The sequence below is a fragment of the Rattus norvegicus genome, chromosome 19 (assembly GCF_021556685.1).
Source record: "Rattus norvegicus strain SHRSP/BbbUtx chromosome 19, alternate assembly SHRSP_T2T, whole genome shotgun sequence".
Lineage (NCBI taxonomy): Eukaryota > Metazoa > Chordata > Mammalia > Rodentia > Muridae > Rattus > Rattus norvegicus.
In genome coordinates, this window is record NC_141552.1 from 17,836,379 (window position 1) to 17,854,839 (window position 18,461).

Sequence of the window (18,461 nt, forward strand, 5' to 3'; positions counted from 1 at the left end):
AAATGTGGCTGTTTCTCGGACACACACTTTATGAAGTAATCACTGACATGCTTTACCCAATTGTTAGGGTCCATGTGGTTCTTCTGAGAGAGTAGCAGATGCTCTATCCTGTGAGTCATCACCACAGCTCCTGCAGGTGCTTTTGTCCTTCCACATCATGTACTGTATTAGGTGGACAGGATCACCTCCAATCAAATAGAGAGATCTCAGTAGATGTGTATTCACAGGAAATTTACTGAGCTGTGCATGTTCAATGTGTTAGCTTGCCAGCCATCCCTACAGGGCTCTGGTGTCACCACTCCTCATTGTGGGTCAGGATCATCCTCCAGCACCACTTAGTGTCCATATTAGAGCAGATCTTTCACCTACTATCAATGATGACCATATGTATTCTGCACATCTGACAAAATACAGAATAGAAATTAGCTTCCTGTTGGCCAGATTGGCATAATGAGTTTTTTGATTGTTAGCATGAAAATTATTTTAATCTAAGCAGTTTAGGGAAGAACCTCAAGGACACCCATAGTGAATGCAGCCTGCAGCTGTGAACACAGGTTTCTGTTGGAGAGCAGGCCTGTGCAGGCCCAGAACCTAGGTGGGACAGTTCAAGCTACCCTTTTTCCATGGCCAATCTGGGATCATATTGAGAATGTATTTTTTCCAGGTGACTGATTTCCAATTTATGGAATTGAACTAACTTACTGAGAGTGGAGGTGACTCAGAGAGTTAAAGTACACAAGGACCAATCCAGTATGTCCACAAAAGCTTGCTGTAACCCTGGGCTTTTAAAAGCTCAGCAGCTAGAGAAGCAATGTAGTATTTGGTTATTCTCATGCTTAGGTCTAGTCATTCATTATAAGCTGACCATGACACAAAAAGAGTCATCTGTGTCACAATAGAAGCTAGTTGTAACTAGATTCACCCCCACACTATCACATCACTACCGTATTTGAGGTTCTCAGTTACTATCTAAGAACCTGGAAGAGGCCTGGGTCTTGCTACACAAACTCATAATTTATGTCTTCATGACACTGTGTGCTTTGTCCTGTTGATGCTACCATTGGCATACAATACCTTGGATACTTTGTGCTGACATCTGTCACATGAGACAATAGTTCATGCCATGCCTAACCTGCATAAACTGTCCTTAGAGTACGGTGTAGTCAGAGGGTCCTTTTTTTTCTCTCTGAATTTTCAAAATATTTCCAGTCTTCAGACAAGTCTTCAGCCATTGTCCAGTGCCTGTCTTGAGATGTCCACCTTTTCAGCTGAGTGTCTTCATCCAGGCTGCTCTGTAATTCTGTAGAAGATTAATAGGGTTCCAGCCCTAGGATTTAATTCAGTGTGATTGTACTTTCCAAACATGCTCAAAGCCCTACATTCCACCATAGCCTGTGTGCTTTAGAGATAGAAAATAAAGAACCACATTGCACTTGAAATTTCTCCTCCAACAAAAGGAGAGCCTGCATAGGGCCTTTAAGTAACTCTAAGTCCCAGCTTCTGCATAACTCCCTTCATCGACTCCATTATTGGTGTATTTTCATTACTGCTCACTTTATTTTTGGTGTGCAAAGAATGTGTACCATGTCAGTAAAGTGTGTGTGTGTGTGTGTGTGTGAGAGAGAGAGAGAGAGTGAGAGAGAGAGAGAGAGAGAGAGAGAGAGAGAGAGAGAGAGAGTTTGTGTTTGTTTGTGTTTCTGTGCAGGTGTTTGTGTATGTTCATCCATGAACTCACTATCAATTTTCATAAAATGACTTAGAAGACTGTAATGAAAACTGTCGAGGTGCATGCAGACGTGTGTTACTAGTGTCCCACGGCACCTGGCAGGTAACACTGAAATGGTGGTCTACTATAATACAGCCTAAAAACAGGCTGTGGATGGTTTACACAGAGATTGTGACGTCATCACCACTAGAGAGAGCAGCAAAAGCTTCATTTATCACATGCTGCTGTTACCAAGATGAGGCAAAGCCTTATCCTACAGAGAGTCTGGTATGATTTGATGGCAGGAAATAAACTTAGTACTAAAATCATTCAATTACAAACAAAGAGGATAATACAAAGAGTCATAAGATTATTCTCATAAGAAAATAGATAGTATTTAGACGATGCCACTACAAAAATTAAAAAATATATATGAGGGCCACTAGGCTTTAATGCAGCCTTTCTACCAGACGTTTAATGACGACCTAATAACAATAGTGCTTCAATTATTCCTCTGATTTGAAAGAGAAGGAACATTGCCAAACCCCTTCTCTGAGTTTCTCTTTTTACCTAGAATTCCTGAGTCTGTTGCTTCTTCCATTGTCACCCCATCAATAGAGCTGCAGGGCGAGTCTGTCCCGCCCCAGAGCATATCTGCCAGCTGGAACCTCAAGAGCATCCATAGTGAATGCAGCCTGCAGCTGTGAACACACGTTTCTTTTGGAGAGCAGGCCTGTGCAAGCCCAGGACCTAGGTGGGACAGTTCAAGCTGCCCTTTTTCCATGGCCAATCTGTGTTTGTATTGAGAAAGTATTTTTTTTCCAGTTGACTGATTTCCAACTTATGGAATGGAACTGACTTACTCAGAGTGGGGTTGACTTAGAGAGTTAAAGTACAGAAGGAATAATCCAGATGTCCACAAAAGCTTGCTGTCACACCAGGGCTTTTAAAAGCTCAGCAGCTAGAGAAGCAATGTAGTATTTGGTTATTCTCATGCTTATGTCTAGTCATTTATTATAAGCTGACCATGACACAAAAAGAGTCATCTGTGTCACAATAGAAACTAGTTGTAACTAGACTTATACCACATTATCACATTATTACTATATTTGAGGTTCTCAGGTATGATCTTAGAAACTAGAAGAGGCCTGGTTCTTGCTACATATAGTCATATTCTATATCTTCACAGCACTGTGTGATTTGTTCTGTTAATGCTACCATTGGCATACAATACCTAGGATATTTTGTGCTCACATCTGTGACATGAGACAACAGTTCATGTCATCCCTTACCTGAATAAACTGTCCTTAGAGTACAGTGTAGTCGGAGGGGCCTTCTTTTCCTCTGAGATAGCCAAACATTTCCAGTCTTCATACAAGTCTGTCAGCCATTGTCCAGTGCCTGTCTTGAGATGTCCACATTGTCAGCTGAGAGTCTTCATCCAGCCTGCCCTGTAATTCTGTAGAACATTAATAGGGTTCCAGCCCTAGGAATTAATTCAGTGTTCTAGTACTTGCCAAATATGCTCAAAAACTAGTTTCCACCCTAGCTCTGTGTGCTATACAGAAAGAAAATAAAGAACCCCATTGCACTTGAAGTTTAGCCTCCAACAGAAGGAGAGCCTGCACAGGGCCTTTAAATAACTCTAAGCCCCAGCTTCCCCACAACCCCGTCCATCGATTCCTTTATTGGTGTGTTTTCATTAATACTCACTTTCTTCTTTGTGTGGAAAGAATGTGCACCATGCCAGTAAAGTGTGTGTGTGCGTTTGTGTTTGTGCATGTTCATCCATGAACTCACTATAAATTTTCATAAAATCACTTAGAAGTCCCTAGTGAAAACTGTCGAGGTGCAGGCAGACTCATGTTACTACTGTCTCATGGCACCTTGCAGGGAGCACTGAAATCGTGGGCTACTTTAATACAGTCTAAAACGAGGCTGTGCATGGTTTTCAGTGAAATTGTGACGTCGTCCCCACTACAGAGAGCAGCAAAAGCTTCATGTATCACATGCTGCTGTTACCAAGGTGAGGCAAAGCCTCATCCCATAGAGAGTCTGGTAGGATTTGATGGCAGGAAATAAACTCAGAACTAAAATCAATCAATTACAAACAAAGAGAATGATACAAAGAGCCAAGCAAAGCAAGAGCTGGCTTTTTTTTTTTTTTTTTTGAGAAGATCCACAAGACAGACAAACCACAGAGCCTATATCTAAAGTACCAAATCAGAAATGAAAAGGGGGATATAACAAAGGACACTGAGTGAATTCAACAATCATTAGGGCTTACTTCAGAGGCCTTTACTACAGAAAAGTGAAAAATCTATTTGATACTGGTGATTTTTCTAACAGATAACAAATACCAAGTTAAATACAGATCTGGGAAGGTAATGAATAATTCCCATAAGAAAATAGATACAGTCATTAAAGGCTGCCACTCCAAAAATTAAAAATAATAATAATCAGGGCCACATGGCTTTAATGCATCCTTTCTACCAGACTTTTAATGAAGACCCAATAACAATAGTGCTTCAATTATTCCACTGAATTGAAAGAGAAGGAACATTGCCAAACTCCTTCCCTGAGTTTCTACCTTTACCTAGAATTCCTGAGTCTGTTGCTTCTTCCATTGTCACCCCATCAATAGAACCATTTAAAATGGGATGTAATCGATGTCTGGAGCCTCATTCTTTCCCTTGACCTCCATGCGGTGTCCAGAAGGCATGCCTGTTCTCATGGACATGGACTCATCTCTTTTTGCTGCAGCAAGAAGAAAGCCAGCAGAGAGGGCAGGAGCTTACAAAGAATCAGTAGGATTTCTAGAAAAGAAGCCATCCAGATGTCCATTCTCAGAAAACCCCTGGCTTGCTCTCATGTGACTGGGTCCTCAGACACCAGCAGCCTTAGATGAGACCAAGGAAAGCTGTGCAGAGTCCTGGGTCCCCAGGTTCTTGACCTCCTGAGTGACAGCTGTAGACACGTCCTCCAGGGAATCCTTACAGCTGGTGACATCTGGACAAGGTGAACCAGATGCCAAAATGAGACATGGGAGAGAAATCCTAGGCTGTTTGGAAGGAATCAGTCTCTGCTATTGCTTCTGTCTCTGTGTGCCCTGCTGCTATGATGTTCATGAGGAGCTCTCATGCCAGTGGGTCTCCTCCTAATGTGTTTGTTGTTGCAGATGTCCTGGATGTTCTGGACCCCATCAGAACTCAGCCCGTGCTTAGTCACGGAGGTCAGCACCTTCCTGTCCATCAGGTCATGAGACCTGAGACAGTTGAGGTAACGGCAGTTGGCCTGGGTGAAGTGCTCACAGACTTGGACTCTCTTGCATGGCTGTGGCTTCAAGCAGATCTGTTTGTGGCTGTCTCCTTTGTAGTAACTTTTGCAGGAGAAAAGCATCCCCCTGTACCAGGAAGAAGGCCGGCTCCTCTTGGTTAAGCCCAGAAAGCTCATGATTCTTCAGGACCTGGAAGCTCTGTTCCTAAAAACTTGGTGTGGATATTTGCAGAGGTTTCTCTGGGATTTTGCATAATGACTCTGTCCCAGAAGTTTGAGCTTGCAGAGGCTTGGGCAATCTGTAGCATGGTCCCTGGATGCACTTGAGATTGAAGCCACAGGCTTCAGTAGTAGCCGCCACCTACAGCGTGATCCCTGCCTGATCTCCAGTCTCCAATAGGAATAAGCAGTCTTGCCCAGCAGCTCATAGAGCTCTGCCTCTGGAGCCTGCTCCTACTCTGCAGTTCCTTTAAGGTCATGCAGCCCCTGTGGGTCCACAGGATCTTGGTGATGAAACAGTCTGCCCCAGGATCCCCCATGGTGCACTATGGCTGCAGCTGCTCAGGCTTGTGAGCTGGACTCTGCTTCGTGGAGAAAGGAAACTGGAAAAGGGGATAACACATGAAATGGAAATTAAGAAAATAACCAGTAAAAATTAAAAGAATTAAAGTCATCATCTCAGGAGAATGAGTGGGAAGCCAGGTCCTTAAGCAGGCAGGTTCTCCACAACAATGCATGCTGGGTTCAAGACTGGACATGAGGTGCCCTGAGCTTGGGACTGCCAGGCTCCTACTGGGAAGAGAGCTTTCTTCTTCATTTCAGTAAGTCTCTCTAGTTTTCTTTTAAGGCTTTCATCTCATCATTGACTTTCCCAATGACCTTTTATGACAAGCCATTATGGTTAACAAGAATTAAGTAAGGGCTCATTGAGCTGTTGGTAGTTGGAGGTCTGGGGGAAGCCCTGGACAGAGAGATCTTGCCTGCCAGGGGTGGGATGTGCATGGTGGGAGGGACTAGTGGAGTGTCATTGGCCTCAGTATGCACAGGCTTGGGGCTGGTGCCTGGCTGCCTGGTGCGCCTCTGTGGCTACTTGGCCTGGGTCCCACCGCAGATGCCCATGGTGGTTGCTGGCCAGTTGTGCTTGCTCTCCCTGTCCTCGGGGCTTCTGGCGGGGCTGACCACAGCCTTGAACATGGACAACCATGGACAAAGTGGGCCGGAAATCGGAGGATCATGGGAGCATCTTCAACTTCCCCCTCCCCAAGCACTGGCAGTTGCAGCTGGAGGACAAGCCACTGTGAGTTTCCCCACATCCAGGCAGGTGTTCTGCACCACCAGGAGAGCAAGGGCAAGCACTGCTGCCACCAGTCCCACATGCCCAAGGCCTATTTGCTGACTGGCAGGGCTTCACTTTGCTCTGCCTGGCTCTGCTTTGCCTTGCTCTGCCCTGTGGGCTCTCACTTCTTTGGCCAAAGACTGTTGAGATCCCGGCTTGCCTCACCTTTCAATAGGCACCTCTGTGAAGTGAGGAGAACCAAAGGGACAGAAGGCTGGCCTGGCCCTGGAGACTTGTGTCTCCCCCTCCACCAAAGTGCTTTCCTCAGTTCTCCACTGTGGTTTTAATTTGCAGGGATCCCAGCAGGTGGCAGGCTTTGCTGAGCCTCCCCTGTGAGAAGGGGACAGTGGTGGGACTTATGGTTGTGGGAAGTCTTTTAGGGAGATGCAGGCTTTCTCAAACTCTCCGACCATCCATCCAGTGCCCTCCCTGGTTCCCATTCCCTGTGTTTGTTGCGAAGTCACTTTTCGCTGTCCTGTGTGACTTTCCCTGCAGACTGGGCTCTCCTGCAGGAGATACTCTCACATGCTTCTTTAAAAGCCCCTGTTCCTCAGATCTAGATCAGCTGTGAAAACAGGCTTCTCCATGCCAGGGTGAGAGCTACCCCTCCCAGCTCAGAGCTGCAACACCATAGGATCCTCAGGCCCCAGTGCTGGGTGGGTCCCATGGAAGAGTTAGAGGAAAGCTTCCCTTCTGAGAAATGACTTAACACAGAAGGTTCACAAGTGACAGTCAACCCCCAAGTATTTCTTCCAGGAGAAAGCACTCAGCTCTCCCCTTTAAACAGTTTAGGCTCCCACATGGCCCAGTTTTGTGATTGGGGAAGATTTTCTGGAGCTTAGTTGGCCAGTCAGAGTGGGGCTACATTCTTTTTTTTTTTTTTCTTTATTAACTTGAGTATTTCTTATTTACATTTTGATTGTATGCTCTTTCCCGGTTTCCGGGCCAACATCCTCCTAACCCCTCCTCTTCTATATGGCTGTTCCCCTCCCCATCCTCCCTCCATTACCACCCTCCCCCTAACAATCACGTTCACTGGGGGTTCAGTCTTGGCAGGACCAAGGGCTTCCCCTTCCACTGGTGCTCTGACTAGGCTATTCATTGCTACATATGCAGTTGGAGCCCAGGGTCAGTCTTTGGGTAGTGGCTTAGTCCCTGGAAGCTCTGGTTGGTTGGAATTGTTTTTCATATGCGGTCTTAACCCCCTTGAGCTCTTTCAGTCCTTTCTAAGATTCCTTCAATGGGGGTCCTATTCTCAGTTCAGTGGTTTGCTGCTGGCATTCGCCTCTGTATTTGCTGTATTCTGGCTGTGTCTCTCAGGAGCAATCTACATCCGGCTCCTGTCAGCCTGCACTTCTTTGCTTCATCCATCTTATCTAATTGGGTGGCTGTATATGTATGGGGCACCTGTGGGGCAGGCTCTGAATGGGTGTTCCTTCTGCCTCTGTTTTAATCTTTGCCTCTCTATTCCCTGCCAAGGGTATTCTTGTTCCTCTTTTAAAGAAGGAGTGAAGCATCTGCATTTTGGTCATCCTTCTTGAGTTTCATGTGTTCTGTGCATCTAGGGTATTTCAAGCATTTGGGCTAATAGCCACTTATCAATGAATGCATACCATGTGTGTTTTTCTGTGATTGGGTTACCTCACTCTGGATGATATTTTCCAGTTCCATCCATTTGCCTATGAATTTCATAAAATCATTGTTTTTGATAGCCGAGTAATATTCCATTGTGTAGATGTACCACATTTTCTGTATCCATTCCTCTGTTGGGTTCTTTCCAGCTTCTGGCTATTATAAGTAAGGCTGCTATGAACATAGTGGAGCACGTGTCTTTTTTATATGTTGGGGCATCTTTTGGGTATATGCCCAAGAGAGGTATAGCTCAGTCCTCAGGTAGTTCAATATCCAATTTTCTGAGAAACCTCCAACTAATTTCCAGAATGGTTGTACCAGTCTGCCTCCCACCAACATTGGAGGAGTGTTCCTCTTTCTCCACATCCTGGCCAGCATTTGCTGTCACCTGAGTTCTTGATCTTAGCCATTCTCACTGGTGTGAGGTGAAATATCAGGGTTGTTTTAATTTGCATTTCCCTTATGACTAAAGATGTTGAACATTTCTTTCGGTGTTTCTCAGCCATTCGGCATTCCTCAGCTGTGAATTCTTTGTTTACCTCTGAACTCCATTTTTTAATAGGGTTATTTGACTCCCTGCGGTCTAACTTCTTGAGTTCTTTGTATATTTTGGATATAAGCCCTCTATCTGTTGTAGAATTGGTAAAGATCTTTTCCCAATCTGTTGGTGGGGCTACATTCTTAATCCATACTCATTCACACAACAGAACATCTTCCTCCCCACCCACGAGGCCTTGACTTGAACCCAGGTCCTTCCAGGATCAACAGACCTGAGAGAACAGATTGCAGCACAAGAGAGAAAAGAAGCCAGAATAGTTTAAACTGGAGAAAACCCCCATATAGGCCGTTTATCAACTTTAGGGGTTTGCATATTGTGGACTTCAGAATCTTACGGTCAGATTTTTCTGATTACACCTTATAGGTGAAGCTGAAGTCTACTGAGGGTGGGATCATCCCAGGCAGGGAGGGGATCTGACTCTGCAGACCTGGCCACCCTCTGCATTCTCCCAAAAATAATTTTTAGTCAGCTGTAAATCTGAAGTGAAATTTGTTTTTTGTCAACTCAAACGGTTGACATTTCAAGTCTCACACACCATGTGAGAGACACACATTTATCCACAGGGGATTTGAACTTACTTCTATAGAAATGACTGTGGGCCAACAGAGGGAAAGCATTCTTGCCTTTAGCATTCTGTCTGTATCAGAGACTACATGGACTGGCTTCCTGGACAGACATGTCCAAGCAGACAGACATTGTAATGAGGGAAAACTTAGGCAAGAAATGACCTGGGGACAGTGATTTCAGATTGTGCCTTTAGCCAGGAATCTCTGTTGTCATTAAGGCAAGCAGTCTTGGGCCTGCCAAAACTTGTCAGTATTTCAGGGCTCTTACAACTGCTCCAGGTACTTCTGAGGTGAAAGCCTTTCATTAAAAAAAAAAAAAGTTTATAGAGCAATATTTCTCCACCTGTGGGTGGCAACTGCTTCACAGAGATTGCATATCAGATACCTTGTACATTATGACTCATAAGAGTAGCAATATTATTTATGAAGTAGCAATGAAATAATTTTATGGAGGGGATCATCACAGTATGAAGAGCTGTATTAAAGGGTTGCAGCAGTAGGACTGTTGAGAACCACTGCCATAGAAGCTGACACATGGGAGCAGACTCCTCAGCTGAGTAGAGACCCACGACAAGGGATACTGTGTCCCACCCTAGAACCCAGAGGCAGAATCTACCCCAGGAGTCTGTGGGTCACCTTGTCTTAAATTCTCCCAGGGTCAAGAATAGCATTGATCATCTCAGCAGAGTCAGCTTGCACAGCCCACATCAGGACCATGGCTTCCCTTTACAGAGAAGGATGTGGGTCTGAGTGACAGACAGTGAGACTGAGGGGACTCTGATACTCATTTCCTTTGAGCTGTGGTTTCTTCACCTGTAAAATGGGGGTGTTTCTGCTGAATTGGGTTGTTGTGGAGATTAACAGAACATACAACCTGCTCAGTGTCTGCCTGGCATGGACCCTGCTGGTTAAATGGAAGCTGTCGATGATGACGAGATTAAAAGTAGAATTTCTAGCCAGATAGTTTTAGTTGTGGGGCGCCATACAAGTGTTCTAAGCATTTTCTGATTCTAAGACCGCCTCACCTTACAACCTAAGGCTCTTGATTTAAATTTTAAAAAAAGAATAAATATAAAATACCAATATGAAAAAATCATAATGAGAAATGAGCTAATTCCTGTGAAGTCATTTAGCTTTACATTTTCTGCTTCTATTTCCAAGGCATCTAGAGTAGCACTATCCGAGATCCTAAAGCCTTCTCTTATGGTGCTACCCATTCATTCCTCTCTCCTTGAGGACTTCTCAGGTGACTTACCAGAATCAGATGGCTTTTAAGATTGTTCCCATCAGATGTGACCTCTTTGTCCATGGGCCTTCCCAAAAGCTGCAGGGCCAACCTGTTGTTTTACAATCCAAAATTCCAGACATTAATTTTACCAATGAAGTTTCAGGAGTCAGATGCTGAAGTCAAGTAAAGCTCCCAACTGTCTTTCCTGATTCACTGACCTCCCAGAAGAAGAGCAGTCCTGTTCCCTCTGAACACTTTCTTAAAAATCCTTTAACTCAAAAACTTTCCATTGGTTTAGTTATCTAGATTTCCTTTCACGTTGTGTCTTGATCTGCTGGACCTAAGTGCACTTTTTACCTTTGCCATAAATGTGTGTGGTAGGTGAGCCATACCGTAATTAAGTCCATGTTTACATGAATAAACAACTCTTGCTTTAAATGTCTGTGCCATGGCCCTGCTATACCACACACTAGTTTTTCAGTAAATAATACATTCTTGGAGATCACAGTGTGATCAAATATTTTGTAACATGATTTAGTAACGTTCCCTCGATTTTATAAATCAATTTCTTTGACGAGGATTCTGGGTGTTGTCTGTCAGGTCTGAGTGCATCATCTTGGGAATCCCAAGGAACATCAAACTTGGACTTTTGAAACTGTTGCATATGGCCAACCTGGAGCAAAAACCACCCAGGAATCTACTGATACTTGACACACATTAATTCACCTGCCTTTTTCATATAGTTTATGGCAAGAGGTCACCATTCTTGACCTTGTTCATTATAAAACGTGGTGCTAAATGTAAGAGTTGGGGTCAAGGAGATCACCTCACAAATCACAAAATACCCATCTCAGATAACCATGTATGGTTTATTGAATACAAAACATCCATGAATTTCAGGACAGAATTAAAAGTCCAAACCTAAGGATAATAGAATAGAAGAGAATTTAGATTTCCAGTTCACAGGTCCAGTAAGCATATTCAGTAAATCATAGCAGAAAACATCCATAAGGTAAAGGAAGAAAAGGCCATGAGGGTACAACAAGCCTACAGAACGTCAATTTAATCATACCAGAAACAATTCCTCCATTAACATAATAATTAAAACACTGAATGCACAGATCAAAGAAAGATCATTAGAAGGGGTAAGGTATAAATAACCAGTAACAAATAAGTTCAGACCTATCTGAATTACACCAGACTTCTCAACAGAGACTCCAAAAGCCAGAAAATCTTGGGCAGATGTAATGCGGACCAAGGATCCTATACCCAGCATAATTCTCAATCACCATAAATGGAGAAACCAAAATATTTCATGACAAAACCAAATTTAAACAATATTTTTCTCTAAGAAAGCACAACAGAGGATTGTAGTAGGGAAACTCCAAGACAATGAGCTAAACTATACCCAAGAAAAACCAAGAAATAAATCATCTCTCAATAATTTCATAAAATGAAGCACACAATCACCATTTCACCCATAACCAGAAAAAGAAGAGAAAGCAGCAACTATTGGTCTTTAATATCTAACCAGACCCTCTGTCACCAATCCCCCAGCTCCTAGGGAATAAACTGCCAGCCAAAGTATATACAGGGTCTATGGTTCTAGGTAACTGTGTAGAAGGGGACTGATTTAAGTGGCACCCATGTGGCGGGAGGCCATTGTCTACGCTGAGGCCTGTTGCCCACCAAAAGCAGATGCTGGAGTTGTGAGGTGGGAATGGATATGTGTAGGTGGGGGAACACTGTCATATAGGCAAAGCTGAGCAGAAATGGGATGTAAGATATGATGAGGGGAGTGTGGAAAGCAGGACAACAGTTGAAATGTAAATAAATAAAATAACCAATTAATAAAAAAATAGCCAAAAATAAAATAAAAAGTGAAAAGGTAAAAGAAAACTTACACCAAAACAAAACAAAAGAAATACTTGTAGTGGATTGGCCTAATTCTGCTTGTATTTTAATGCTAATATGTAGAACTCAAGACTGGTTAACCTCCAAAAACTGACCCTGCTCCCAGTTAACTGTGATTATAAAGAAGCCAACAGCCAACAGCTGCACAGCAGAGAGATGGGGGAGGTGAGCTTTGAGGGCTTTGCTAGAGAGGATCATGAGGAGGGAAGAAGGAGGAAGAAGCTGCCAGAGAATAAAGGAAGAACATGTGTGATGGAGAGGAGAGAGGAAGAGGACAGCAGCCATGGTTAAGGGAGAGGAGAGCCTGTTCCTGAGGGGTGTCCAAGTGCAACAAAGAGCAGCCAAGATGCTACACAGTCAGTAAGAGTTGAGCGTTATTGTTTGGAAAGTAGATCTGATACCATGGAGGGCAGGCAGCTGCCCAGCTACTGTGCTGATTAAGGCATATGATGAACAAATTTACAAAATATGTATAACCAGTAAGGAGCTCTATAGAGGATCCTAAAAGGAATACTTTAGTTTGAAGAAAAGGATAAAATACCAGAGCAAACAGGAAATAATTAAACAAAACTAGAACAGTCAATCAAAAGAAGCCAATAAAACCCACAAAAATTAACAAAATTAAATACATAGGTTTAAATAATATTTGCATGTCACTAAACTCAATTCCCCAGTGAACAGACATTATTTAGCCAGAAACAGGATCACCATCATGAGAGATGTAGAGGATATACTAGGGAAACAGACCTAAGACACAGGTCCCTATAGCAATTCTATGCAGTTTCTCTATCCAGCTGACAGAATAGATTTCAAACCAATCCTGTCCAGAAGATATAAGGACATTCATTTCATACTTTGCAATTACCAAAAGATACTACAATCTAAATATATACATATTAAACACAGCAGTCACAAATTTAAATATATAATTATCAGATAGATCTGAAATTACCCATTAGCTATAATAGTGGTTGTGATTGTTTTTAATAGTCTATTCTGACCACTTGGCAGATCACATGCAAATAAACAAAAGAGGAGGAGCAGAATTCAGTGACATCATCAGTCAAATGGACCTAACAAACTACACTGAACTATACATATATTTTCTATCAGCCTGTGGATCTGTCTCCAAAATTGACCACGGATTAGGACACAGAACAGCCCTCAGGAAAGATAAGAAAGCTGAAGTAGTGTCATGCATTCTATCGAAGCACAAAGGAATCAAACTGGTATCACACAATAGAAAGTGCAGTCAGTACACACTCTCGTGGAAGGTCAGCAACACAAACAACACACTACTGAAAGGGCCAAGGGAGAAACACATAAGGAAAAATTAAAATCCTAGAAATGAGTGACAATGAAAACACAACCACCACAGATCTATGCGATACAACATAGTTTTAGGAATTATGTTGCAGTCAGCAAAGCCAGAGCAGTGGACCCATCTAATCCCTTTGTCATGCATCAGAAGTAGAGAATGTGGAGTGTGTCCTGTTGGGTTAATGCCTTGAACTGGCTCACCACATCCCCAACTTCCCTTTGCAATGATAACATATTTTTGGCATTACACATTGGATGTATGGAATTTGCCTTTTGATTTCATAGGGGAATAATTAAGGGACTTCCTGGAGGGTCGAAAAGCACTGTGGATAAACTGTGTAGAGACCGAAAGACTACAGGGGTTTTGGAAGCTGAGCTAATGTATTTTTATTATGATATGTTTAAGAATCTATGGGGAATTGGGAGTGGAATATGGTGATTTGAATGATAATGGCCCCCATAAACTCACATATATGAATGTTTGTTGCTGGTTAGTGGAAATATTCGGGAAGAATTATAAGATACGGATTTGTTGGAGGAGTGTATGGGATTGGGCTTTGAGGTTTCCAAATTCAACACCATCTATAGTTAACACTTTCTCTGTCTCCGACTTGCACATAAGATGTAAGCTCTCAGCCAGTTCTCTAGAAACATGGTGTCCTACCTGCTGCCGTGTACCCCAGCATAATATTCATAGACTCTTGATCCTTGAAACTGTAAGCTGAAATAAACTCTTTCTTCTACAAGTTCCCTTGCTCATGGTGTCTCTTCACAGCATAGAAAAGAAACTAAGATTGGAAGGAACAGTTAAGTGAAAAATTTCTCAATAATATCCTGGAAAATAAAATTCAGACATTTACCAAAAGTGTCAGGTACCGTGATCAAGCTGGCTTGACTGCAGAGGTGCAAGAATGTTTCCACAAATACAAATGAATAAACAATTCACCACAGAAAACCAAGAACAGGAAACACATGATCACTGCAGTAGAGGCAGACAATCTCTTTGGCAAAATCCCACAGTGATTAATGCAAAAGTCCTGGAGAATCTGGGATATGGAGAAGACATACCTTAACATTCTGAAGGCGATATGCAAGGCCAACAGCATCCTAACTGGAGGAAATCATAATGGATTTCCACTAAAATCAGGAATAAGTCACAGATGTTCATTCTTTTCATCTAATTCAACTAGTATGTGTAGTCTTATCCAAACAATATGACAAGAGAGAGATGGAAAGGCATGTCAATATGAAAGAAAGCAGTCAGAGCATTCTCATTTGCAGGCGATATGATCCATATATAAAGACGACTACGAAACCACTAGCAAACTCCTATGGCTCATGGACACATTCACTAAAATCACAGTAAAATCAATAGAACTCCTGTATACCAACAATAAATATGACGAAAGAAGCCAAGAAAACAAACCCATTCAGAATAAAAATCTTGTAATATCTAAGGAATTAAAGACTTGTTAAAATGAAATCATTAGGAAAAATAAAAAAAAAAACTGAAGAAACCAGAAAATGAAGAGGCCTCTCATTTTCATGTATCAGTATGATTTATATTATTATATCGAATCCTACCAGAGTCATCTACAGGTTTAAATCCATCCCATTATAATCCCAATACAGATCTTCATGGGAATGAAAAAAAAAATCTCAGAACTCACATGAAAGCACAACTGAGCAGGGCAGTCAGACACTGCTAACTAATAAGACAGTAAAGCACTGCGGGAGGCATCACCTTTAATGATTTCACCTTCATTTTGGGGAATAGTAAAAAAGAAAAACCAGCATGTTAATATCATGAGAGCAGACACAGTGCCTAATGGAATAAAATTGAAGAGCCTGATATTGGCCTATGTTCTTATCAGCATTTGGGTTTTGAGAAAAAGGAAAACAAACAAACAAAACAAAAAACTCACAACCCCCCCTCCCACCACCACACACAAGTGCAGTTTTCAACCTGTGGGTTGCAAGCCCTTCAGGGAACAATCACATATGAGACATACTTTATACATTCTATTTACATTACAATTCAAAACAGTAGCCACCTTACATTTATGACTTAGCAACGAAATAATTTGGTAGTTGGGGTTGGTTACCACAATGTGAAGAACTGTATTCCTTGAGTTGTTCTTGGTCATAGTATTTTTCTGCAGTAACAGAAATGTGACTGATATATAAACTGGTACCGAAGTGAGTGGAGATGTTTGTGAGGAATCTCTTGATTTTTTGGAGGAGGGTGGGAGACTTTGGATTGGGAAAACTGTTGAATTATTTAAGGAGATCTTAACAGTTCTTTTAGTTTTTCCACATGGGAGACATAAGTATTGTGAGTCTGTGCAAAATAGAGCCTCTCTGATGAGACTTCAAAGGATGGCAGGAACTCTATTGGTGACTGGCTTAGAAGCAATTGATATAATTTGGCAAACAATCTGTCTCTTTTCTGCCTGTTTACTAAGAAGTGACCTGAAGATAAATAAAAAGCTAATTGACTAATTGTTTTGAGCAAACTTCAAGGGGTAGATATCCGGTGACCTTCCTCATATGGTAGGAATGTGTGTTTGTATTTTTCATTGTTAATGTAGCCGGGACTTCAGTTAATCCCTCCACATTCAGGGTCTGGAGGCATAGGAAACTGCAAGATCTCCCAGGATTTGGAAAATGTCCCAATTGTTGTAAGGTCCCCAAAACATGTTGTCACCCCACACACATTGGGAAGCAACTTAAAGGAACATGACCCCCTCATTCTCAGGAGGAAGGGTGGGTGGGTGGTTATTTGTCTGCTGTGGGCTGTAGATGATTATTGTCAGTTAGGGGGTTGGTTGCAAGTTCTTACTGGCCATGGTGAGGGAGGAAACAGTAAAGCAGATTCGAATCAGGGATGTCTTTCTTCCTTTCTCTTTCTCTCCTCAATTCTCTGTCTAATGTTGTGGGAAATCAGGAGAAGGGACTAAAATGACAAAATCATAGATCACTGTATCTCTATTTATACTAGAAAGCAATACCAAGTCTCAAATATTTTAGGATGGCATGGATTTTTGAATGATGATAGAATTTAAAATTGTACTTGCATAAATGATTCAATTCATTTTTAAGATATAAGTATATGCAACTTATTCAAAATGTGGTGTAAAATTCTAATTTTATAAAATTACTACTGCACACTGCCGTGGATAATTAAGGAATTCAAGCTATTACTTTCCAACTATAAACAATCAGTCTTCCAGTCATGTTAGGTACTGCTTTAGTTAGGTACAGAAATAAGCTTTATTTAACTTCCTGTGTATGTTTTTAAAGTTAAGTAGGAAGTAAATCCCTTGGGAAAAAAAGCCACATTTGTGCACTGAGATAGACATTACATACAAAGGTGGTTCTCAAATCCTTTAGAGATCTGAAAAATCTGCCATTTCAGATGTCCTAATAGTTAAAGGCTTTTCACAGTGGGAGAGACCTCAACTCCTGGTAGTGTCCCCAGTCTATTCTGAAAAAGATGATGGGCTCTAAAGAACCATTGGGTGAAATACTACCTACTTACCTCTACTGCTGCCAGAAAGCTGTCCAGACTGTGCAGAAGTTGATCATGGGGAAGTCTGTGTCCCAGTTTTTGGAAAAAAAAATAGGATAGTCCTTCAAGTGACCTGCATCAAAGGATTGTTGTCAGAGCTCCTGGCCCAGTGAGTTGAAGGTGGATGCCACAGTGACACAGGAATATTTGCTGACTGACTCCCAGGGTAGCCAACAATTTCTGTCATTTCTTTAGATTTGGAAGCTGTTTGCTCTGAATTTCCTTTTATTCAGGCAACATTTCTCCTCCTCAGATCTTGGATGGGGTTGAAGATTAGATAGTTTAGTCTTAACCTTTTCTTGTTATGAGAATCAGAAAAACAAACTTGTTTACCATCGTGCAGAAATGTGACAGCCAGGAACCTGGACAGGAAAAGGGTGGGCATGGGAGGCTCAGAAAGCAGGGCTCTATGGACACTCCACAGCAGTATCAAAACTCCTGCGATAAACCGCTCTGGCACTATAAGTCCTGAGAGAGGATGGGGATGCCAGGAGAGTGTGCGTGGTCTGCCCACTGCCTGGGACTTTTAAAAGCTTGTACCACCCCCGAGCACATAGAAGAGCTTGAGCAGAAAGAGGCCGATGCCCAGAAGCCGCTGCTGTGGTAGGAGGCAGTTATGGCGGTTGGAGGTGGGGGTAGAGGTGGAGGAGGGATGGGAGAAGACCGAGGTGTTTCCCCAAAAGACAAGAACAGACATCATCCTTACTACTCCAGAACCCACGCCAATCCCACCCCACCCCTAAAATGCCCAGTCCACTGCCAAACGTCCCCATGCCAAGCATTCACTGCTTTATCCCCACTGTGCTCATTTCTTATTTTTTTTTAACTTCTTATTTATTCTCTGTGAACCTCACATCCTGCAGCTCAACTCCATTCATCTGCCCTACCCTCAGGTCTGCACTCCACCCTTGCATCCTGCTCTAAATCAGAGCAAAAATAATCTTCGTGTGGAAGCTGAATAAAGAAAAAGAAAAAGAAAATTTGTACGCAAAAAATGTGTCAAATTTTAAGGATGAAAGACATAAACGCTTAAATTGTTTGGAATTAATGAAAGTACATTTGGTCTCAGAAGACTTATTATGGTTAATAAATGCAAGTTATGATAGATAAGGGATACAAAGCTTAAAAAGTGATAGAAAATGATTTAGGTACAAAATTTTAGACTAGTATAATTTAGATAATGAAGTACCTTCTCCAATTTTGCAAAATACGAATGGACAGAATATTGTGACAGTAATTCTTACCTGATGCATCTCATAAGTTTTCTTATTTTATCTAGCTTATTAATGTTAAATTAAAGGTATTTCTTGGAGTAAAAGCGGAAATGCTGAGGTGACCTCTCTTTGTACTAAGG

The 18,461-nt window shown here is 42.1% G+C and overlaps 1 protein-coding gene across 2 annotated transcripts in view; it reads right to left on the reverse strand.

The window, feature by feature from the left end:
- Nucleotides 1–17,597, reverse strand: part of LOC147998938 (disks large homolog 5-like) — a 57,385-nt gene extending 39,788 nt beyond the window's left edge. Inside the window, exons 1-3 of one of the 2 annotated variants that reach the window (XM_087596035.1) lie at nt 17,078–17,597; nt 2,998–3,110; nt 1,133–1,300 (exon numbers count right to left, since the gene is read on the reverse strand). The gene's annotated coding sequence lies outside the window, so the exon portion shown is untranslated. Of the gene's footprint in view, nt 1–56; nt 133–1,132; nt 1,301–2,997; nt 3,111–17,077 lie in introns of those variants that run through there. The other variant, XM_087596036.1, reaches the window with a different exon arrangement.
- Between the last annotated feature and the right edge of the window lie 864 nt (nt 17,598–18,461).